Here is a 23,679-nt window from a genome sequence, read left to right on the forward strand (position 1 = left end):
CTCATCACACTACTCCCTCACCTTCTTGCCCCTCAGTACCTCCCCCACTTTCATTCTTTTTCCTTCAGAGAACAAGCCACGTTTCCAGCTCCAGAAGCTGGGATGTCTGGGTCTCACACACATGGCTGCAGTCCCTTAGTCTCCTGGAGGAAGAAGCACACGGCCTCTCCCTCGCTTCTTCCCTCACTCTGGGCAATTCATTTGGTGAAGGAGGGCCAGACACACAGAGCTAGGAGGTCACCTGGAATGAGAGTCAAGTGTCAGAGCTGGAAAGATCTGTAGAGACGATTTTACAAATGGGACAACAGAGACTGGAGAGAGGAAGTGACTTGGCCAGGGTCACACAACCTGTTGGGGGCAGATGCAAACCCATTGCTACCCGGAGGGTTTGTGCCCTCCAGCCTCTCACTTCCAGCAGATGGGTAAGCCAGTGGTTGGGAGGAGAGTCCTTGGATTCCAAGTCCTCTGAGCCACATCTGGAAGGCAGGGGACCATCCTTGCCATGTACCCACTTCTGGGCATCTGGAGAAGGTGATATGGGGGTGCCAAGTCCAGAGTGGGAGTCCTGCCTGCCCACTGCCAGGAAGCTGCCTCTCCAGCCTGCTCCCCAGGGCCTGCAGGGGCCTGCTACTCTACCGGGCAGGTGCACCCACCAAACACCTGGCTAGATTGGGCTGGGCTGGGCTCAAAGGTGGATAGTCCTGGGTCCTAAAAAACTAGGACTAAGGTGCCAGTGAGCCAAATTGGAGGGGTTGGCCTAAATGGATGTGCCCCGATAGTTTCAGAGAGTCGCATGCTGTGCCCCCACCTTGCGTTCAGTGGCTGCAGCTGCCCCCCTGGCTAACTCTGGCTCTCTCCCCATCTGGCCTCTGTCTGTGAGGCCCTGAATCCCAGTGTCCTTCACTGCCTGTTGCCTCTTCTTGCTTTTTGATTTCCCTCCTTTTGATTCTTTCTCTCTAGGTCTCTGGTCTCTGTCTGGTTCTCTGCTTCTGTCTGGGTTTCCCTCCATTTCCTTGTACTTCTGTCCTCCCTTTGCGATGCAGTGGGGAGAAGGAGGAGCTTTGGAGCTTTCCCAGGATGGGCAAAGGCCACCCAAGGGAGTGGAGGAGGGAAGGGTGTCAAAGTTGGGTTGGGGGCAGAGGTGACTGTGGTCATGACTCCGGATAACACAACTACCCGGAAATGTCAAATTTGGGGTTTCTTTTTGCTTTCAGTCCCCTGCTTTGGTCTCTGCTATTTCCCACCACAAAGCACTCTGGTGGTTTCAGGGGCCCAGACTATAGAGGAGAAAACTGAGGCCTATAGGATGGGGTTCAGAAAGATCAGAAACTGCCTTGGGTCTGGACTGAGCTGGGGTCCCAGGCTGGCCTCTGCTAATTGCCCCTCATTCCCAATTCCAAGATACAACATTACATGGGGAGTGAGGAAGGATTATAAAAATCATATGGGAATGCATTCCCCCAAAGAAGACTGACCATAAAATATTATCAGGAATAGTAATAATCCCTAGCCTAGTTTGTGGTTAGCATACTAAAGACATAGCCCGAACTGAATCGTGGCACATTGGTATACAAACATCGTTGCACCCTTTAACTCAACTGATCCTTGCAACAACCTTGAAGGTGGGCAGAGCCACATTTGATTAGCCCAGAAAGGAGAGCCGTCCACAACCGTCTGGCCAGTAAAGTGCACAGCTGGCTCCACGATCCAAGGGGCCCAGCCCCATGCACAGGTCTCAGTATAGCCTTCCCGACGTCCCCCAACCCCAGCACGCACCCACAGGGGAAGGTGTCTCCTCTGGCTGGGCTAGCCCATAACGGTTCTGTGGTACAGAGTGTGGCCCCTCCATCTCCACGCCAGTCCGTGCCCCTGCTCCTTTGACCTGTGCATTATATGAAGGTGGGTTTGAATTTATGGAGGAAGGGAAGAATCATTTCGAGTTCCATTTCTGGCCTGCCCTTGGAAACCAGGTTAGCCCAGAAGGCTGCGCTCATGCCCCTTCCCTGGGGAGAACAGATTGAGGTCACCTTGACCTAACCATCCCCCCAACCCAGGGCGGCAGGGCGGGGGGGGGGGGGGGGGGGGCGGCGGGGGTGAGGTGGTACAGAGCTGTCTTTGTTTCCTCTGCTCCAAGTACCTTCTTCAAGGAGAGTTCCCCGGGGCATGGGAGCCAGAGGGCAGAGGGGAGGCAGGATGGGGTGGAGAGCCTTCCCAAGAAAGCTGGAGGCATTCCAGGAAGTGTCTCTGTGCCCACAGAGGGAGACCTGAAGCCCTTGGGCTTAAACGCCCTGCTCTCCCTCACCTTGCCTCTGCTGGGATTATCTACCTCCTCTCCAGCCCCAGCCCCAAAGCTCTTGGAAGGGGAGCCATAGGCCCATGCTCACCATCTACTACACCCCCAAGATCACTGTCCCTGCCTCTCCCCAGTCTCCCCATCCTGGTACCTCCCTGTGGATAGATAGGCTGCCTCCACTCTTGTCCCTGAAGACAGAGCAGAACCTAGGGAAGGGGTGTGTGTGTGCAGTGAGTAATTCTGTGTGAATTGGGGGGAGGGGAAGAAGCTGCTGGATCTTCCGTGAAGCCTGTCTGCCCTTCCTGCCTCTGTCCCTTGTCCTCTACCACTCTTCAGGGAAGTCAGTTTACAGTGAAGTTACCAAGAGAACACAAGGCCATCCTGCCTCAGGCACAGTGACTCTCCTCTGTTTCTGGGAATAGGGGCGGGAGGGGCTCAGGACTGACTGGGTGGGTGGGAGGGAAAGCCTGCCTTCCTTTGTCTGGCTGCCCTAGCCACCTGCCTTGGGAGAGCCACCTATGGGACAAGGACAGGAGGGTGTGCAACTTCGGAGAACCGGGGAGGAGCCCATCCTTTGCTCTTCCTTCTCACGGCAAGGGGAGGCCCTGGAGCCTAGGGGGTGGAGAGGGGAGAGGTGGTACAGAGCTGGGCCTCCCAGGGGGACTGCTGGCTGTCCTGAGCAGCCCTGGGTCACGTCTGGCTCTCATCCCCTTCCGTGAGGACTACCAGGCCCCTCTACTCACTCATTTCTCCTCCTTCCAGACCAAAAAGAAATCTTTTGTGCCTGAGCCAGCCCAGTACCCAACCTCAGGCCCTCAGAGGGGTGCGTGGGAGAGGACTGTGCATCTCCTGGCCTGCTACCCCTACCACTCTGCCACTTTCCTTTGTTATGACCAGAGGGAGCTCCTTTCTCCCTGTCCCTGTTTCTCATTGTTCCTCCGTTCATTATGTCACTAACCCACCCACACCTTCACTGCCCGCTCCCTGGCTCCCAGCCTCCGACATTGGCTCCCCAGTGCCCAGAGCAAGTGGGGGCTATAAAGCCAAAATGAAGACTGGGCCAATGCTCCGTCCCCTCCCCGCTGGCTACTGGCCTGCTCTTCATTGGCTGCTGGGCTCCCGCCTACCCATGGGCCTTCCCTTTACTCGTTCTTCAGCCATGCAGTGCCCCCCAGTGCCCTGACCTCTCTCACTCCAAGCTTTTTTTGCCCCTTTCATTCCACCTCCCTGGAATGCCAGTCCTCCCTTGGCCACCTGGTAACATCCTGCTCATCTTTTGTGGGGTCAGGGTAGTGCAGAGAAAAATGCAAAGGCTTTGGAGTCCTCAGGACCTGGTGCAAAGCCTGGCTCTGCTGTGGGACTTTGGGCAGGTGAGTCTGCCTCTCTGGACTGAGCCACCTCCTGTGTAAAAAGGGGAACAGCAAAACCTCTCTCCTAGGATTGCTATGAAGATTCAGTCCCAGTGACTCTCACGTAATAGGTGTTCAGGGACCCTGGCCAGTAGAGCTAGGCATTTTCTCCCGTGCTGCCCTGTAGCCCTCAATCCCATACTGCGGGCCACTTCTTGTGGCTCTTTACTAGCTGCTGAAAGGCTGAATTCCACTGCCTGGTTCATAATTGAGTCTTCATAGATATTTATTGGCCTAATGAAGGTCCTTCAAACAGGACAGGGCTTCCCCATGCTCCAATACTTCAGGGGTTCCCTCACACTAGTACAGACCCCCTGTTTCCTTTTCACACATCCTGACCCACAGCACCGAGAAGGCTCTCTCCTCTGCCACCCTGGCCTCTGCCTGCTCTCGTCCTACTGACCTGATTTCCTGCCCATGGCCCCAGCAGCAGCCTCATCTTTGCCTGCTGCTGGGTTGACTTGTGAATTCTTAATCCCACTCACCAAGTCAGGAAGATACTGCCTGGGGTGACACTCTGCTCCCTCCTCTGTGTCAGTCCTGTCCTCTCCGGATAATGCAGCACCGCCCCAGGGCTCTGGGTGGAGAGGGCACTATGACACTGTCCCAGGAGGCAGGGGCGGGGGGGGGGGGCGGGGGGGCGGCACTTTTGGCTTTCCAAAGAGCCACCCCTTTTGTTCTGGCTGGAAGGGAGCCCAAGTAAGTAAGGTGCACAAGAGCAAGACAGAAAGTGTGTGAAGTGTGTGAGAATTCCCGGGTGAGTCCTGTAAGGACCTGCACATCCATCACTCAGATCCGGTCTCCCCACCCTCACCTCGCCCCCTGCCACCCACTCCTGGCCCCAACAAGCTGGCTGGGGTCGGGCTGAGGGAAAGAAAGAGTAAATGCGCATTTATCAAGTGCCTTCTGCAAGCCAGGCATGATGCTTGGTTACTTGCACAAACATTGTCTCTCCATTTTTTCTTTTTTTTTTTTTAATAGTTTATTTTCCTAATGTTTTACTTCTTTGTTTTTAAAGTTTTATTTAAGCAATAATCTCTACACCCAACACGGGGCTTGAACTCGTGACTCCAAGATCAAGGGGTCACATGCTCCTGTGACTGAGCCAGCCAGGTACCCCTTGCTAATGTTCTAATAGGTAGTATAGCACCTGGCATAAAACTCAGAAGATTCAAAATGGGAAAGCGTTAGTCTTTCACCTTTCCTGTCCGCCCAAATCCCCTCTGCAGGAGCAACCACAATTACCTGGGTCTTGTGTGCATCCCAGAAAGATTCTATGTATTTGCAAACAGATAGTATATTTTACTTCCCATTCACACCTGAGGGAAAACTGAGGCCCTCAGAGAAGTGAAGTACTTTAACTAAGGTTCCATAGCTGGTAAATTGGCAGAGCTAGTATTTGGAACCAGATCTAACTGAAAAATTCGGCTCCTTTCACTGCCCACGCTCTGGCAGAGGTGAGCCCTGGCATCGACAAAGCCTCTCTCAAACCACTGGCTGTGACAAATCTCCATTCTAAGGCCCCAGAAATCTGGAGATCTGCCTTCCCCTCTGTTGTGCGCCCAATGCCTGTATTGACTTAATAAGGAGGAATCATTCCCCTGTGAAAGAAGAGAAGTTCCCTCAAGCGTCCTTCTTTGGCTTCTGTGTGACTGGTGGTTCCCCAGGGACAGCTTGATTCCCAGGATTCAGAGCATTCTGGAGAAGGAAGCCACATGAGGATGGGTCTCTGACTAGAGGGGATTATGGTTGTGGTTTCAAAGATGTTTCCAGAAAATGGCCTCACGTTCTCCCTGTGGCTGGGCCGGGCTGAGGGAGGTATGAAGTGGGGAGCTGCTGTTCTCTGTTCTCCGTGGTAGCCATAAGCTTGTTCTCGAGAGCAAGGGAAGGAGGCTGGAATCAGTCCCCAGGTAACAGGAGGTTGGATGTATGGACAAGGGCTGCCCACCAGACTTCCAGGCACTCCTCCAGCCTCTTTCTCTCCCGGGTCAGGACAGGGTCAGCCAAGAGAGGACCAACTCTCTCTCCAGTGGGTGTTACTGCGTCTGTAGGTATGTCTCTGGGAACTTTCTCTGTGGGCTCTCGGTAGGGCTTTCTGAATCCTAGCTTCCTATTCAGTTTCTTTCTTTCTAGGATTCCTTCTGCATTATATCTCCGTCTGGTGTCCCCTCCACCGAGGGAATTATGTCCCTGAGGCCCAAGGGAAGAGGGTCTCACCTCATCTGAATTGTCAAGTAGGGAGAGGTAGGTGTTAGACCTTCCTTCCTGTCTCAGGTTGACAACATTCTTGTTTTGCTGAGGTAGTCACCCAGAACATTCCGTCCTTTGTGTCTGTGCACACAGCCAGCCAGATCTAGGTTGGTGCATAGTGGTCAGTCAAAGATGTGCTGTGAGATGCAAGAATGAAGAGGTGTACCTGCCCCACCCTCCAGGACATTCCAACTAGCCCCCTGTGGCCATCGCTCAGCTGCAAAGGCAGCTGGATGGAATTCTAGACCTGACCAATCCTAGGAAGAGGGGTGTAAATCTTTGCTGTTAACAGCTCTATAGTGCTTTAAGTCATTTGAAGCACTATACATGCATTACCTCACTTAATTCCCATAACAATGCTACTAGGTAGGTCCCATGACTATCACCACATTACAATGAGGAAATCGAGGCCAAAAACTTGCTTAAAGTCACACAGCTCAAGGAGCTGACAGCAAGTCTGGCTTTAGATTCTTTGCTCTTAATAACTACATAGTCCCCTTGGGTTCCATTTCTATTTCTAGAGTGTAGGGTTTGTTCCTCAAATATTTATTGGGTGTCTGCTCTGGGCTGGGCATGGGGGTGGATTTAAAGGTAAATGGGATATTCTGTGCTGTCAGGGGTAGAGAGACATGTAAACACGAAATTGTCCTTCAACACAAGAGGTGCCATAATAGAGGCACAAACATCATGTGGTGGGAAACAGGGACAGAGAGAGAGGTTCTCATTGCCTGGACCAAGGGCAGACATCTAGAGGGCAGGACGAAGTTCCAGGCAGAGGGAACAGCATGTGTGCAGATAGGAAAACTTGCAAGAAGGAGAAATGTGGTGTGCTCAAGTGCCAAAACGTCTTGCGCAGTGACTGTCAGAGAGGTGCCAGAGAGCTCAGAGCTGGCGCTCCTGTCCAGCTTCCTGCTCCAGCCTGTCCTCCTGCTCTAGCCTCCAAGTGCCCTGCACCTACTCTGGGCAAAGCGCTGTGCCAGGTGTTGGCCCAAAGTGTGGGATAGAAGCAGTTGCCTAGGTGGGGGAGAAGGACTTCGTTGAGATCCAGACACAAAGATCTTTGTGGTTGGTGTTATTCTGGAGGTGAAGGGAAGGCTGCTGGGAGGCGAGCTGCCAAAGGAGGATTATGGGAGAACTTGGGGCCTTGCAGATCTTGGTCATCTCTTGACGTGAAGATTTTCAGACTCTAAGGAAGGGAAGTTCTGGTACGTGTGGGGTCCTTCTTCTTCTGCCCCTGCAGCTAGGTCTCTGGAGATCTGACATGCCTCGCTTTGGTGCCAGCCCTTGAAGGGTTGCTAGGGAAACGGCTGGCCAGCTCCAGAGATGTAGCCAGAGGAGAGGAGAGTGGGTGACTCAGGCTGCCTTCTCAGACACCACACCCCCTCCCCATCACATGGAAAACGCTCTCAGAGACCCCTTTCCCCTGGATCTTATAAAGGTGATCGTGTTTATTCTTGCTTCTCTTAACAGAGCTGTCAGTTCCTCCCCCGCAGCTCTCACTGATGGGAGCTAGCAAGAGTCCCCAGGGAGGGAAATGGTGTCAGACGCCCCTTCCCCCCCCCCCCCCGCCATTCACTCTGGATTCGTGGACGGATCCAGTTGGCCTGGGCAAATGTAAACTCCTGCTGTGTCCATTCAGGCTTTCCGCCCGGGTGGTAAGCGGCAGTCCTGGCTGAAACGCCCTCCAGGGAGCAAACCCGGGATAATTATTGATGGGGCAGCGGTGGACTTCTGACCTGGGCCTGGGAGGGAGAGGACCCGGAACGCCTGCCTCAGCTCGGGGGAGGGGGGGCGCGGGGGGGAAGGCGGGTGGCGGGCCGCGGAGCGGGGCCAATCAACGCGACCACAACAGCCTGGCGCGAGCCCTGCTCGTGGTGGTCGAGCCGACCCAAACAAAGCAGCATGTGCTCGTGGCCCCGTGGGACCCGCCTCGGGAGCCGAGAGGGGACGCCACTCGCCCCGACGACAAGGGGCTGCGCGCAGCGCCACCCACCCACCCCCCCGTGTGCGCCGGGGGGTTCCGGGTCCCTCCAGGGCGGCCGCGGACCGGGTGCGAGGGACCACGGGGCTCACGAGCGCGCGCCGGGCGGAACCAGGAAGCGGCGCGCGCCGGCGCGGGGCGCGCTCGGGCCTCGGTGCGCGAGCGGCGCGCGCGCCCCCGCGGGCCCCGGCGTGAGGAGACTCGGCGGCCAGAGCCGTCACCCCGGGCGGGGACCCTGCGCAGGCGACTACGCGCGGCGGCCCGGCCGAGGGAGGGAGCGAGCGGGCGGGCGGCGGCGGCTGGCGCCCGAGGGGCCGAGCGAGGTAGGAGCTGTGGGGCGAGCCCTGGGCTCCGGGCCGGGGAGGGAGGCCGGGGAGCCCGCCCGGGCGGGGCCCCGCGCCCCGGCCGCCCAGACGCCCAGACGCCCGGCAGGGCCGCGCCGCCGCCATCGCTCCCCGGGCCGGAGGTGGCCGCGGTGGCTGCGCGCTGGGGACGGGGGTGCCGGGGGCGAGGGCGCTAGGGGCGCGCGAGGGGCGTCGTGCAGAGGCGGTGGCGGGCGGAGGGTGTCGAGTGTGGGGACCGTGCGGGCTCGTGTGTCGAGGTGGGCGTGTGAGGGGCCCCAGCGCCGACCCCTGCCAGAGGAGGGGACTGCTTATCGGCCACCTCACACCCCCGGGTTGCAGTGCAGACTAACCCCAGGCGTCTCCTTGCTTTTCCTTTTTCAAAAGAGGGATCTGCGACTCCCCGGGGTGGGATGAGCCCGGGAGTGCCCGGTGGGGTGGGGGGGGTGTTAGGTAAGCCTCAAGGAACAGTGCCTTATATGGAGTCAAGACAACAAATACGAATGTTTCGATATGGCTTTGGGGAGTGGGATCCCACATCAGGACCCGCCAGGCCCTGGCTGGTGCGTGTGGCAGTGGGATGCAGCGTGGTTTTTTTTTTTTTTTTTTTTGCTAGCTGGGGATAAAGAGTAAAAAAGTGCTCCTGGTGTCGGGGGTAGATATGGAGAGTCGGAAGGCGAGTTGTGGTGTCACAGAAGCCGGTCTAAGGCTAAAGGAATCTGGCAAGATGATCAGGCTGATCAAAGAGGGAAGAACTTGTGTGGAGCAAGAGGCGTTTGCAAACACTTGTAGCTAGCAGTGATGGAAAAGGCAAAGACGACAAACAAGTGCCAGCTTTTAGGAAGATGGGGATTAATGAAAACCACAAGAATGTGAAAGGCAAAAGGAGATAGCGATCCTTCCCAGTTCTTTTTCTTCTCGTCTCCCATGATCCTGTCAGACCTTTGATTCAAATAAACAGTACTAAAAGTGGGTCATGGAATGTTGGAGCTGGAAAGGACCCCGGGATTATGCTACATTCTCTTATTGTACAAGTGAGGAAACTGAGGCCCCAGGTAGATGGAGTAAGTGGCCTGTTCAGTTCGCACAGCTGTTCAGTCGTTCTGGGACTGAAATGCCCGTCTCAGGACTCTCAGATCGGTGCTCTGCCCAAAGCAGTGTGGAGCAGTAGATCTTTGCCTAAATACAGTTCCATTAATTGTCTCTGGAGTGTCCTCGGGGAATGCCCCTCGAAAGGGCTAGTGTGTCACCAAATTATTAAGCTGAGGTTTATGTCCTTTTTTCGGTCTTCAAATGGTGTTTATCATCCCCTGGTATTTTAGGTTTCCAGAGTGGTTGGGTAGCTGCTTGGGCCATAATAAGCTTTCAGCTGTTGCGTATATTATCTCAAATAATTTTGTTATCGTTCAATGAAGATAATAGAACTTTGCCTCTTAACATTGTTCTGTTATTCATTTGTTTATATTATATTTATATTTATTGACTAGTAGAAGAGGATGTATTTTATTTTGTGTACCTTTCATGTTTTTCTAATTTTATTTTGTAACACCCGTGAATGTTGGATCGGTTCTGATAATTTCAAATGATGGAATCCTCTTGATTGACTTTTTATCAAGGCTTTGGATTTTTTGTTTTGGTACCAATTTCCACCTCGTGGAAGATTCCAGTTGTTAGAATCAATAGTGTAAATGGGAGAAGGGGCTGCCGATTTTAAGAAAAATTAACCATGTGACAAATTGTGATGTCTGTCATGGTTTAATTAAAACAACACCACACCTTTGGTCAGGTAAGTGTCATCTAGTAGATGACATCAGGTAAGTGTCATCTTGTTTTCCATAGCCTTCTGGAAGATGAAAATTTCAAGCACCTGGTTGAGACAGAGGGAAGGAATGGAGAGATCTTTTTTCAAAACAGCAAAACCTCAGAAAAAAAAAAAGTTGATTTCTATCACTAGCAGTTTGGTTATTGCATAACTCGGAGCTGAACTACATAAAATCTTTGCTGTATACCCAACTCCATAAATTATCCCGCCTTCTCCCTTGACCTGGCCTTTTCAGCATTCATGTTTTTGCCAACAGGATATTAATATGGATTGTGTTAAGAAATTTAAGGTGGATATATTTCTTCCATGGGTACTTCGTGGTATATATGATAGAAGGGGGGGGAAGTGCTATCATTGTTTAGAGTGTTACAACATAAATATTTTGGTCAGCACTTCCTATTGTGCCCCAACTTCTCATTTCATCTTCGTTTTCTGGCTCTCAATTGATTTTTTCTAAGTGTTATTTACATATACAGAAACCACATCAAGACTAGTGAAGAAGGGTGCCATTTATTGCTCTTTTGGTACTTATGTGTCGTTTCTCAAGTTATAGTAGTGTTAGTATTCAAATTATTTGTGATTTGTGTTAGGTTTATATTTATGATGTGCTTGTGGTGGTTCATTTGGCTTGTTTTTGTGTAGGTAGGTGATAGAGGTAGTCTTAAAAAGGGAAGATGTTATAAATAGGTAAATAACATGCAAGATTGGATTGCACGTTGAAGGTAGAATCAAAGGAGGCTTAACCGTTTTAGTGCCCTGTAAACATGTATGGATCTCAAAAGTATTCACAGATTTCTGGATATTCTAACTACCAGTGAGATATCCCCCCCTTTTTTTTTTAAGATTTTATTTATTTATTTGACAGGGAGAGAGGGAACACAAGCAGGGGGAGTGGGAGAGGGAGAAGCAGGCTTCCCGCCGAGCAGGGAGCCCGATGCCGGGCTCAATCCTAGGACCCTGGGACCATGACCTGAGCCGAAGGCAGACACTTAATTGAGCCAACCAGGCACCCCATTTCCCCTTCTTTTAGAGTGTAGATTGCCACATTATTCCTACAAAAGGAAGCAAAAAAATTTGTCCTGAGTATTTGAAACTTTTTAAAAAAGTTATCTGACAATTCCAGGTTACTGAGCTCTTCAGGAGAATAATATCCCTTTACTGCATAATAAAGTGTCAGAATACTTTGACTCCAGAACTTAATAAAAATAATGTTGAAAAATTAGCTCTAAAGTGTCAGTGTCCCCAATTTTGTGTAGTGGTTAAAGGAAAAATTTTTCTTGAAATCTTAGCTTTGTTAATGGAAGTGTTCTAAAATCGTAAGTATTTTTTCCCCTGCAGTGTTGGAAACACAACAGTCTTATGCTTATTTCTGGGAATAAGAAAGTCAAATTTAACAATCTAGTTTCCATTGATCAGACTGTTTTTTGTACATTTAAATCATAGGCATCACAGTGATAAAAACTTTTTCTGAAAATTGAATTCATTTTTAATTATTGTGTCCTTATTTTAAGTAGAATATTCACATTGGATCTTTTCTTGTTAATGATGATCCTTTGCTACTGAAAAACCTAAGCTAGTTTGGAGAAGATTTTACATATATAAATCTATGCTGTTTTTACTAATCAAAGAGAGGAGTAATTTACAGGTGTTAGATTTTTATTTTATTTTATTTTTTTTTAATATTTTATTTATTTATTCATGAGGGACAGAGGGAGAGAGAGAGGGAGAGAAGCAGAGGGAGAAGCAGGCTCCCAAGGAGCAGGGAGCCCGATGCGGGACTCGATCCCAGGACCCTGGGATCATGACCTGAGCCGAAGGCAGACGCTTAACCATCTGAGCCACCCAGGCGCCCCAGGTGTTAGATTTTTAGTTGGTTGAATGAGACCCTCACTTTTGGTGGTTTCAGGGTTTTAGATGACGTTTATTACTTTTGTTAGTTTTGGTCACACCCATGACTTCCTTGGAAGGTATCTTTGAGGTTTGGTTTCCTTTTTTTTTTTTTTTTTTTTAATGGTAATATTGGGGTGGGGGTGCTTCCTGTTTGTATTTTCAAAATTAGGTCCATATGTTAACTTTCTTGTAGTGTCACATTTTTATTTTAAAACATATAAAGACAAGCATCAGACGCCATGTGGTTTATCTTTGTCTGTTGTACTGCTTCATGACAGCCTTACTGAGCTCAGCCTGAGTCCTCAGTTGGGAAGGCAGGGCATTCCTGAGTCTGTTCCCAACTCTCTTCAAGGTATAGCCTCAGAAGGACTCTTAAAACAACAACAAAGGTGCAGTTAACAGAAAAATGGGACTGTTGCTATCTGTCTCTATCCGGTACTTAGATAATGTAGAGCACTAAGAGTTGAAATGTGTTAGATGGAGCCTTGAACATCAAAGTTTTAAAGGATTGCCTTGGGCTTATATAATCTAGAACCCCACATATTAAGTAGTGACTGTAGCAGTTTTTCTTTTCTTTTCTTTTCTTTTTAAGATTTTATTTATTTGAGAGTGAGTGAGAGAGAGAGCACGAGAGGGGGGAGGGTCAGAGGGAGAAGCCGACTCCATGCGTGGAGCCTGACGTGGGACTCGACACTGGGACTCCAGAATCATGACCTGAGCTGAAGGCAGTTGTCCAACCAGCTGAGCCACCCAGGTGCCCTGGCAGTTTTTCTGACCTCACTTAAGTCATACAGAATGTCATGGAGGATTTAAATAAGAACTAGGACTAATTTTTAGGATATGGTAGTAGAACTTAGGAGAAATCACCCTCAGCTATAAAACTCTTTTTTGGGGCACCTGGGTGGCTCAGTTGGTTGGGTGACTGCCTTCGGCTCAGGTCATGCTCCTGGAGTCCCTGAATCGAGTCCCGCATCAGGCTCCCTGCTTGGCGGCGAGTCTGCTTCTCCCTCTGACTCTCCCCCTTCTCATGTGCTCTCTCTCTCAAATAAATAAATAAATAAATAAAATCTTTAAAAAAATAATAAAAAAATAAAACTCTTTTTTGACCCTCCTGGATAATTTTTACATGGTATGTCACCTTTAATATAAATATTGGAATGTAAATTTTGTGGAGCCTTGAAGAGAAGTATATCCTTGGGAGGAGTACATATAGTATTGTTTCCATGATTAAAGCAAGTGGCCTTTTCCTGGCCCTCAACTAACTTTATTCTAAGGAGTATAAAGACTAAATAGACTCCTAATTAAATTGATATTCAAATATGTTTGCAGTTTAGGGGCACTTTATCTCTCCTAAACTTTCTTTTTTTTAAAGATTTTATTTGTTTGACAGAGAGAGACACAGCGAGAGAGGGAACACAAGCAGGGGGAGTGGGGGAGGGAGAAGCAGGCCTCCTCCCGTGGAGCAGGGAGCCGTGGGGCAATGCAGGGCTCCATGATCAGGACCGGAGCCGAAGGCAGACGCTTAATGACTGAGCCGCTCAGAAGCCCCTAAATTTTCTTTTGGATCACCTTAGTAAAGGCAGTACTGCATTAGCACGTTGTGCAGTTATGCATAACGCACTTTGTAGTTGAGCTAAATGCAGAGTATTTTGACCTCCCAGTCCCCCCTCACCAGTATTCGGTAAAGGAGAGGTTATAATTTGTCACATACTGGATATTCTTTCTTGGATTTATTAATAATAATTATATCTATTTCCCATGTATTATAATACTATTAAGATGAAAAATACATATATTGATTGATAAGAACATTTATCTTTTGGAACCTAGCTTGCAAAATCTACTCTAACACTCACTCTGCTTTTATTCTTCCATTGCTTTTGGCACTGTCTTTTTTAAAAAAAAAAATGTTTTCCACATTTCTATTATGAAGAGAAATATCTCCACATTCAATGTTCTGCTAGTTTTTTGAGGTGCTTGTGCTGACTCATTTTTTAAATTATACTAAGATACAGAGTATGGTTTGAGAGCAGCAATGAGATTCTCAGAAAATATGAAAACTTTCCTTTCTGACTAGTGAGAGAAAGGTTGGGGAAGGCAAGGGGAAATACATCAATGAGCCAATGAATTATTGTTATTTGTTGGGATTAATTTGATGACTAATATTTTCAATGCCCATCAGGCTAGCAAAGTGAATTTGGCTTTACCCTGTAATGATAATAGGACAATGCTTGTTTTCCCCTGGTAGGGGGTTTTTTTGCATATGGGAAATCAAGCCAAAGTTACCAGTAACAGCCACATCCATTATTTGTATTAAAAACAACTATTTATCACTCTGGGCTATAGCGCTACCTACCATGAGCTCATCCGGGAAGATGTACTAGTTATCTGTATAATAATTTTGCCATTTTTCAAAAAGTGGTCAGAAAATTAATTAAAAAGTACTTCAAATTATGTTCAAAGCCTAAAAGTAGAAAGATAATAAAAATAACACCTATCACTGTCCACTTAACAGTGTGCCAAGCAGACACTGTTATAAGGTCTTGCCATATTTTAACTCATGATCCTCAAAGGGGAGGGTATTATTTTCAGATGAAAGATGAAGAAATGGCCACAGAGAAGTTAAGTAACTTGTCCAAGGTCACATTGCTAGTAATAATGGCAGGCCTGGATCCATACCCAGGCCAAACTGATTCTGGAGGCTGTGTTCCTAACCACTGCACTGCAGAAGAGAGCAGGCAACTGCAGTTTTGCAATAAGACGTTTGGTTTCTTTAAGGCTTACATTTCTTTATTTGTGTTCCCAAATGGACTCTTGTTTATTTTTAATGGGAAAAAAATGTATAAGTATTTAGAAACTTTTAGTTTATGAACGTGGTAAGTATTTTTCCAACTAAAGTATATAATCCTGGTGGAAATTATGTTAAAACAGAGAAGGTCTTAATTCTAACTATAAATTGTCCTTTGTTGTTCTGCCATTACCATTACCATATACATCATAGGAGAAGAGCTATAAGCTGTCTCTTTGGCCTCTCTTTACAAACAAAAGAATCATTTGCACTAATTTAGCACGTAACACGTGTTTGTTCACTGAAAATGCAAGTATCCAGCTCATTTTATTTACAACTTTATTTTGAAGGGATTTGCAGCCCTATTTTTGTTTAATTGAAGCTTTTTTAGAGTTACTAATTGTAATTTCTGAGATAGAAGGACTTAAGAATTTTAATTTGGGGGTTAATTTTTAAGGCAACTGAAGCAAATTATTGTGTGTTTAGAGGTATTCAAAGGCCATTAGAAACTAGTTACAGAAATTGATTCCTTTTTATATGTGATGGTCTTAGCATTTTTTCTTGGAGGTAGATTGTGAAGTTAAATCTTGGAGACAGAATTCACTACCCTAAAGTGTAGTGATCTGAATTTGAGAGATCAAGTTAGGGAGGAGAGAAACTTCAATTCCCTGAGCAGAGGGTATAAACTTGTTCAAATAAACAGAGGATGTTGTCTCCCAGGATTGTCAAACTGTCACCTTTGACCAGGGTTGAGTTTTCTTTGAATGTTGACAGAAGTTACAATGTCAGTGGAAAAAGCTTAATGTGAAGTATCTATAACTCAGAATTTCCTTATGTTTGTGTCAGTGAGATCCTACAATTAAAGCTGGGTTTTTTTTTCTTCTATGTCTGATGAGTTTTAAAAAGCCTTCAGTGGGGTTTTCCAGCCTTTAGGTGAGAGTAAATTAGAAAGTTTGTGAGAAATTATTTTGTATTGTCTAAAATTCAGAGCCTATAACCTGTGGCAGATCATTATGTTTTCATAAAGAATGGGACTTAATTCAGCCCGCAGAAAATGTTTTCAATAAGCTATATTCACAGATGCCATTGTGGCATTTATAAATAGAAACTTTTGAGCCCTTAATCTGTTAAAGTACTAAAAAAAATGGAATTTGTCAGCTTTATAATACAGGATTCTACAAGATAGTCATTTGTAGTTTAACTAGATAAACCATTCTCTCAGAAATAATGTTAATTCTATGTTTTCATTTTGCTTCATGTTTCTAAAATATTTTGGTAATCTTTTAGGCTTGAGAAGAATAACAAACTGGAGATCTACAGAAATATGCAGCTCTTTACAAAATGAAACAGTCCACCCTGTAGGTTTATGTTTTTACAATTTGTGATCTGTTTCTGGTAGAAAGTGAGGGAGAATTATAGTGAGAACTGGACATTATAGAGCCATACTCCAAAAGGTATGGAAAGTCTAATACATAGAGATACAATGCACATACTCCTTTTCTTTGTTACTGTTTCAATTATATAATGATATATGGAAACCCTGAACATATCCTAACCATATTTTAAAGATAAGTTTATTTGGGGGGCACCTGGGTGGCTCAGTAAAGCATCTGCCTTGGGCTCAGGTCATGATCCCAGGGTTCTGGGATCAAGTCCCACATCGGGCTTCCTGCTTGGTGGGAAGCTTGCTTCTCCCTCTCCCACGCCCCCTACTTCTGTTCCTCTCTCTGTGTCTCGATCAAATAAATAAATAAAATCTTAGAAAAAAAAAGATAAGTTTATTTTGTAAATATCAAGTAAAAATACTGAATTCATTGTAACGTGTATAGATTTATCTTCCTCCTTAACTGTCGAAGGTATCAAAACAAAATAGAAAATATTTGGCTTCCTGAATGGTATGGCTACAATTAACATGCTGAGTTGGTAATGAAGCAGGATTCCTTGATTTTGCAATACCAGAGCAGAGCACATAATTTTAAAGGAATGGGCCCTTAAGTAAGTTATTACCTTAAGCACACATTTTAAATTATGTCCTAGAAATGTGACAGTGTCAAGATTTATGGTTTTGAATTTCTGTTACCCAAATGTGAGAGATTTAGTTTGGAAAGAACTTTGCATTATGTTCCAGTTTTGTTGATAAGTTTGAACAAGGCAAACATAAGAAAAACCAACCAGTGGCTCTTATGGAATAACTCATAAAAGAAAAATACATATAAGTGCATATTCACAACTTCCTTATGCCAAAAAAGTCCCAGAAGCCGAAGGTAAATGACAAAATAAGAGAAAACATTGTAAACATATATGATAAAAGGTTATAGGTTAATATTATTATTGCTTTTAATACAGATTTTATTTATTTATTTATTTATTTATTTAGAGGGGACACTGAGCTCAAGCAGGGTGAGGAGCTTAGGGAGAGGGACAAGCAGAGCCGGACTCGGCTTGATCCCTCAACCCCGAGCTCACAACTGAGCAGAAACCAAGAATCGGATGTTCAACTGACTGAGCCACCCAGGCGCCCCAGGATTTGGGTTAATATTAATATATAAAAAATATATACCAAAAATAAGAAAAAGATGGTCTTCCAAAGAGCAAATGAACAAAAGAAGAGTTACAAATGCTCAATAATCATACAAAATTATGTTCAACTACACTAGAAATCAAGAAATACAAACAAAAACAATGATATAATTTTTCCAACTAACAGATTTACAAAACTAAAAATATTGAAAAAATAAAAACAATGTTGCTTAGGAATGTGGGGAAACTGGCACCTTCATATTAGTTGGTCAGATGTAAATTGGTGCTTTTTTTTTTTAAAAAAAGACTTTATTTATTTATTTGACAGAGAGAGACACAGGAGAGAGGGAACACAAGCAGGGGGAGTGGGAGAGGGAGAGGCAGGCTTCCCGCTGAGCAGGGAGCCATTGCAGGGCCCGATCCCAGGACTCTGGGATCATGACCTGAGCCCAAGGCAGATGCTTAATGACTGAGCCACCCAGGTGCCCTTGGTGCTTTTTTTTTTTTTTTTTTTTAAGATTTTATCTGAGAGAGAGAGGGACCAAGCATGAGCTAGGGAGAGGCAGAAGCAAGACTCCCCACTGCTCTGAGCACGCAGCCCAACGAGGAGCTTTATCCCAGGACCCTGAGATCATGACCTGAGCTGAAGGCAGACATTTAACCAACTAAACCACTGAGGTGCCCCTAAATTGGCACTTTTTTTGAAGGGCAGTTTGATATATGTATTGAAAGCCTTGAAAGTGTGCATGCCTTTTGACCTAACAAGTCTAATTAGATGACATAATCTGAAATATGTTCAAAGATTTGTGTATCTGTATATAAGGATGTTCCTCATGGTGTTATTTAAAATAGCAACAAATTGGAAACAACTTAAGTGTTCAGCATTAGAGGATTAATTAACTAAATTGAAGAATTTTTTTCTTAAGATTTTATTTATTTATTTGACAGAGAGGGTGAGAGGGAACACAAACAGGGGGAGTGGGAGAGGGAGAAGCAGGCTCCCCGCCCAGCAGGGAGCCTGATGTGGGGCTTAATCCCAGGACCCTGGGATCATGACCTGAGCTGAAGGCAGACGCTTATCGACTGAGCCACCCAGGCGCCCCTAAATTGAAGAATATCTTATATAATGGAATACTGTTCAACTCTTTCAGTCGTGGTTTAAAAAACAATATTTAATGACATAGGTAAAGTTTATAATATATTACTAAATGAAAAGTTTATAATATATTACTAACTTAGTAATTACTAAATATTACTATACTAAATATATTACTAAATAAAGTTTATAATATATTACTAAATGAAATATATTACTAAATGAAGTTTATAATATATTACATTGCAAAAAAATCACATATAGTCATGCTTGGCACAAGTATAGGTATTGAAAAAAATATTCTGGGTTATAGGATTCTGGGTGTGTGTGTGTGCATGTGTGGTTTCTAGTGTCTTCCGATTTTTCTATAATAAACAGATAATAAATGTAATACTTTGTAATCAAGAAAAAAGTTATTTTTAATGGATGGTTAAAGAAAATACGAGATATATGTATAACAATATTATTTAGCCATAAGAAAGAAGGAAATCTTGCCATCTGTGACAACAAGAATGAATCTAGCTTTTTTTTTAAATATTTTATTTATTTATTTGAGAGAGAGCACATGAGAGGGGGGAGGGTCAGAGGGCGAAGCAGACTCCCTGCTGAGCAGGGAGCCCGATGCGGACTTGATCCAGGGACTCCAGGATCATGACCTGAGCGGAAGACAGTTGCTTAACCAACTGAGCCACCCAGGCGCCCAACATGGATGAATCTAGAGAGTATTATGCTAAGTGAAATAAGTCAGACAGAGAAAGACAAATGCTGTATGATTTCACTGATATGCAGAATCTTAAAAAACAAAATTAAAAAAAACAACAAAACACACACACACAAAACCATACCAGATCGGTGGTTGCCAAAGGCAGGGGGTAGAGGACTATGTGAAGGTGGCCAAAGGATACAAACTTGCAGTTATCAGATGACTAAGTTCTGAGTATGTAAAATGTATAGTATGGTGACTATAGTTAACTGTATTCTGTATTTTAAAGTTGCTAAGAGAGTAGATCTTAAAAGTTCTCCCCACAGAGGCACACACACACAAATTGTAACTATGTGAGGTGATGGATGCATTAACCAACCTTATTTTGGTAAACATTTTAAGAGAGATATATATATATGAAATTACTACATTATATACCTTAAATTTACACAATGTTTTATGTCAGGTATATCTCAATAAAATATAAAGCTGGGGGAAGGTTATTTTTTTAAAATGACTTCTGTGTTGGTTTAGAAGGAGAAACTTGTTCTTATTTTCAGTTAGTATTTTCTTTTTAGGAGCAGAAAAGGAGTAGTTTGTGATGTTTGTGTTAAATATTTGGCATAGTATATTTATTTGGTATGGTTTATGACATCTTTTGTTGAAGAGCTGTATTAAAACCATTCTAATTATATTTAACGTTTTCAGAGTTAACATAATTTGAACTTGTGGACTGAGTTATTTCCCATACTTGGGGGAATGGTCCATTTTTTTATATATAAGCTGATGGTGAATTATATATTGTTTTATAAATGTAATAAAGAGATTATATTGCTTTATTTGTGTATGTGCCCTGCTAAGTTATCATTCATTTCATATTGAAGATGTGTGTTTGTTTTTTTTCAACTTTTGAAAAAAAAATAGGTCTATTTTATTTTAACTTCTGGTAACCCTGTGAACATTATATTATTTCATTATATTTTGTGTATTTGCTTTTGTACTGTTTTCTCTTTCGTGACAATACAAAGATAGCTAGGTTTATGGATTTTTTTCCTTGTAATTCCATTAATGATGCTTAATGACTTCTTTAAATGTTTATTATGGTATTCATTTGGGAATATCTGGTAAAGGAAATCTCTAGTGAAAGATACTTTCTCTTGGGTGTATGTCATTGCTAATATAAGAGACATGTGTTCTGCCTTAATTAAATTCACATTAAATAGTTTCTTTGTAACTAGATTTAGTATTCAAAAGCCTTCTCACATTTTAAGAAGTTTAAAGAAGAAAAATGAAAATAAATTACAAGTTGATGTTTTAGGAGAATTTTGGAGCACAAGTTTTAGGTCTTAGCACTTTTTCAGCAAATAAAATTACAATCTTAAAAAATATATATATTTGAGCCCGGCAGAAGACCTACTTACTTTGTTTTATTTTTATTTTTTAAAAAGATTTTATTTATTCATTTGAGAGAGAAAGGGAGACAGAGCACAAGCAGGGGGAGAGGCAGAGGGAGAGGAAGAAGCAGATTCCCTGCTGAGCAGGGAGCCCGACTTGGGGCTCGATTCCATGGAAATCATGATCTGAGCCAAAATCAGACACTTAACCAACTGAGCCACCCAGGCACCCCAAGATTTTTTTAAAAGTAATCTCTACACCCAGTGGGCTTGAACTCACAACCCCAAGTTCAAGAGTTGCATGTTCTTCCGACTGGGCCAGCCAGGCACCTCAGGCCTACTTATTTTATGTAAAATTCAGCTCGGTAAAAATCTTTCTTAACCTGGATTATGCCTTATAATTTATTGTAATGGAATTTGCTGTAACAGAATTTTAAGTCAATTTTGAGAATACTAAAACATAAGAGAAGTCATATAGTACTTTTTACTGCTTTGTAAACCTAAATCCGTAAGTAGTTAATTCAGATGTATAAAGATGAATAAATATTTTCATGTATTAAAGATAAAACCATAAACATATATTGCCCAAAATGCCTTCATAAATAAATCCTGCTGATTTTCTTGTTCTTTTTTGCTTATTCTTACCTTCTCTGCCTCCTGAAAATGTGATCAATCTCATTTAATCCAAAATTATGTTTCCCTTTGGCTTCAGTGTATTTATCATTGCTGATTTTCTCTCTAATCTGTTTTATCACTGTGATATTGTTATGACCAGTTAAAATAATCCCCTTTCTTCTTTTTTTTTTTTTTTAAGATTTTATTTATTTGTTAGAGAGAGGGACGAGCAGAGCAGGGGGGACAGAGGGACAAGCAGACCCCTGCTGAGTGGGGAGCTCAACATGGGCCTCCATCCCAGGACCCTGAGATCGTGACCTGAGCTGAATGAAGTCAGATGCTCAACCTACTGAGCCACCCAGGCGCCCCTCCCTTTCATCTTTTCTGTACCTGAATCATATTTACCAAACCATGAGATATTTAAAAAATCATATAAGTTTGGGGCCTCAAATTTAACATCATATGTTTTATAACATAGCGTCAGTAAATTATAGAATATATTTTTAAATTAAGATATAAAATGATTTATTGCTTACTTAATTTAGAACTAGTTACTTGATTGTGTTCTAATCTTTATCTGATTTTGGAGAACTTGATTATTCTTACAAAGATAAGTCTTTCCCGAGTCTGTAAATCTTAAGATTATCACTTTAAAGAAGCTCAAATATATGTAACATTCAAAAGACGATAAAAAAGATTACTTCTTTCAAAAGTTAACATTATAATTTTGTTTGAAACTCTTCAGTCTGCCTTTTTTTTTTTAAAGATTTTATTTATTTATTTGATAGAGCGAGAGAGGGAACACAAGCAGGGGGAGTGGGAGAGGGAAAAACAGGCTTTCTGCTGAGCAGGGAGCCCCATGTGGGGCTCGATCCCAGGACCCTGGGATCATGACCTGAGCCGAAGGCAGACGCTTAGCCACCAAGATGCCCATCTTCAATCTGCATTTTGTTTCTTAGCTGCCAGAGGGCTTTTTGGTTTTGTGTATGTATGTGTATTTAAAAATATTTCCAAAGTGAGTAAAGAAATTTATTTCAAAATTTTCCAGTAATTGGGCTACCAATCAAAATAAGACTTAGTAAATATTTGTTGACTGGTGAATGAATGGGCTGTACAATCACCTATACTTCTTAAGGCAAAAATTAGATCACAACTTGGCCCATTAAACTATATTTGCCAGTGGTTCTTAACCATTTGGGGATTAGGGGACCTTTTGAGACTCTAATGAAACCATTGACTCTTCCCAATAAAATACACAGACACATAAAATTTTGCATACATTTCAAGAGGTCCGTGGACTCAGGTTGCCCCTAAAATAAACAACCAGCCCTCCATTAATGCAGTAGTGGAGGTGGGGGGATATGGAGAAGAGATAAATAATCCAGATTTACAAAATGTGGACTTACTTAAAAACCTCTAGTCTGATCTTGTTACCTGAGGGCTCAGGAAGGACTTACTCCCCCTGCCCAGGAACTCAGTATCAGTCTATCTCAACATTTTAAGGTCTGTATTTCATTGCATAGCCCTACCATAATTTAGTTAGTCCACTAATATCTGTTAGTGGATATTTAAGTTGTTTCCAGTTTTTCTCTTTTATAAACAACACTGTGGTGCAGATTCTTAGGTTGAGTGGGGTTTTTTGCATTTACTGGACCATCCTCTTAACGTAAGTTCTAGAAGTAGAGTTGCTGAGCAGTTTACATAAAGCGCACCCTCCAAAAAGATCACCGCAGTCAGCATGCCTACCAAGAACTAGTGTATGATAGGGATGGCATTTCCCCACATCTTCCATAACTGAGTATTGATAACCTTTATATCTTTGCTAGTCTCTCGTATTTGTATTTCTTTGATTTCTAACAAGGTTAGACAGTGTTTCACATGTTTATTGGCCATTTTGTTTCTTGTCATTTGGCCTTTTATATAATTAGCCTTTTTTCTATATAGCTCTTTGAGTTTTCCCAAAGATTTTTCTGTCTTACATATTACGAGTAATTTCCTCCCGGTTTTTTCTCTCTTCTTGCCTTTCAACTTTGTATAGTATTTTTTTGCAGTACCAAGTGTTACATTTTTATGTTGTCTAATAGTCTTTTCTTCTCTGGTCTGGCTATTAAGACATGCTTAGAAAAACCATTTCTACCTGAAGATTATAAAATTTTCATTTGTATTTTCTTTTAGAATATTTTGTGTTTATTTTTTTGCATTAAGTTTCTCCATCCATCTGGAAGCTATTTCTGTGTAAGAAGTGAGGTGGGAATGTAGCTTTATTTGTTTTTCTAAAAATAATACTATTTATTGATCACTGTGCCAAGCATTGAGCTAAATGTTTCACATGTATTAACAGTTTTAACCTAAATCAATTCCAAATGGTGAGCCAGTTATCAAAAGAAAAAAAAAATCCACTATTTCCCACCAGCTTCCTCTTTCTCTACTGATAAAGTACATGTTTAGCATATATTCTAAGTCCTCATATCTGCTCAGATCCACTGCTTCTCTGTTCTGTTCCAGAGATCAGTGTGTCTCTGAATATACCCCATTGTTTTAATTACTGGACATTTTATTTGGATCATTACAATTTTT

The 23,679-nt window shown here is 43.9% G+C and overlaps 1 protein-coding gene across 3 annotated transcripts in view; it reads left to right on the plus strand.

Moving 5' to 3' along the window:
* The first annotated feature begins 8,120 nt into the window (after positions 1-8,120).
* LOC114201399 (signal transducer and activator of transcription 5B) overlaps positions 8,121-23,679 on the plus strand; it is a 69,481-nt gene continuing 53,922 nt past the window's right edge. For all 3 annotated transcript variants that reach the window (XM_088028268.1, XM_028094068.2, XM_088028269.1), the window contains exon 1: positions 8,121-8,256. The gene's annotated coding sequence lies outside the window, so the exon portion shown is untranslated. The remainder of the gene's footprint in view (positions 8,257-23,679) is intronic.

Source organism: Eumetopias jubatus, unplaced genomic scaffold (assembly GCF_037043125.1).
Source record: "Eumetopias jubatus isolate StellerSeaLion01/CBP00866 unplaced genomic scaffold, mEumJub1_p1.0 scaffold_10, whole genome shotgun sequence".
NCBI classification, from domain to species: domain Eukaryota; kingdom Metazoa; phylum Chordata; class Mammalia; order Carnivora; family Otariidae; genus Eumetopias; species Eumetopias jubatus.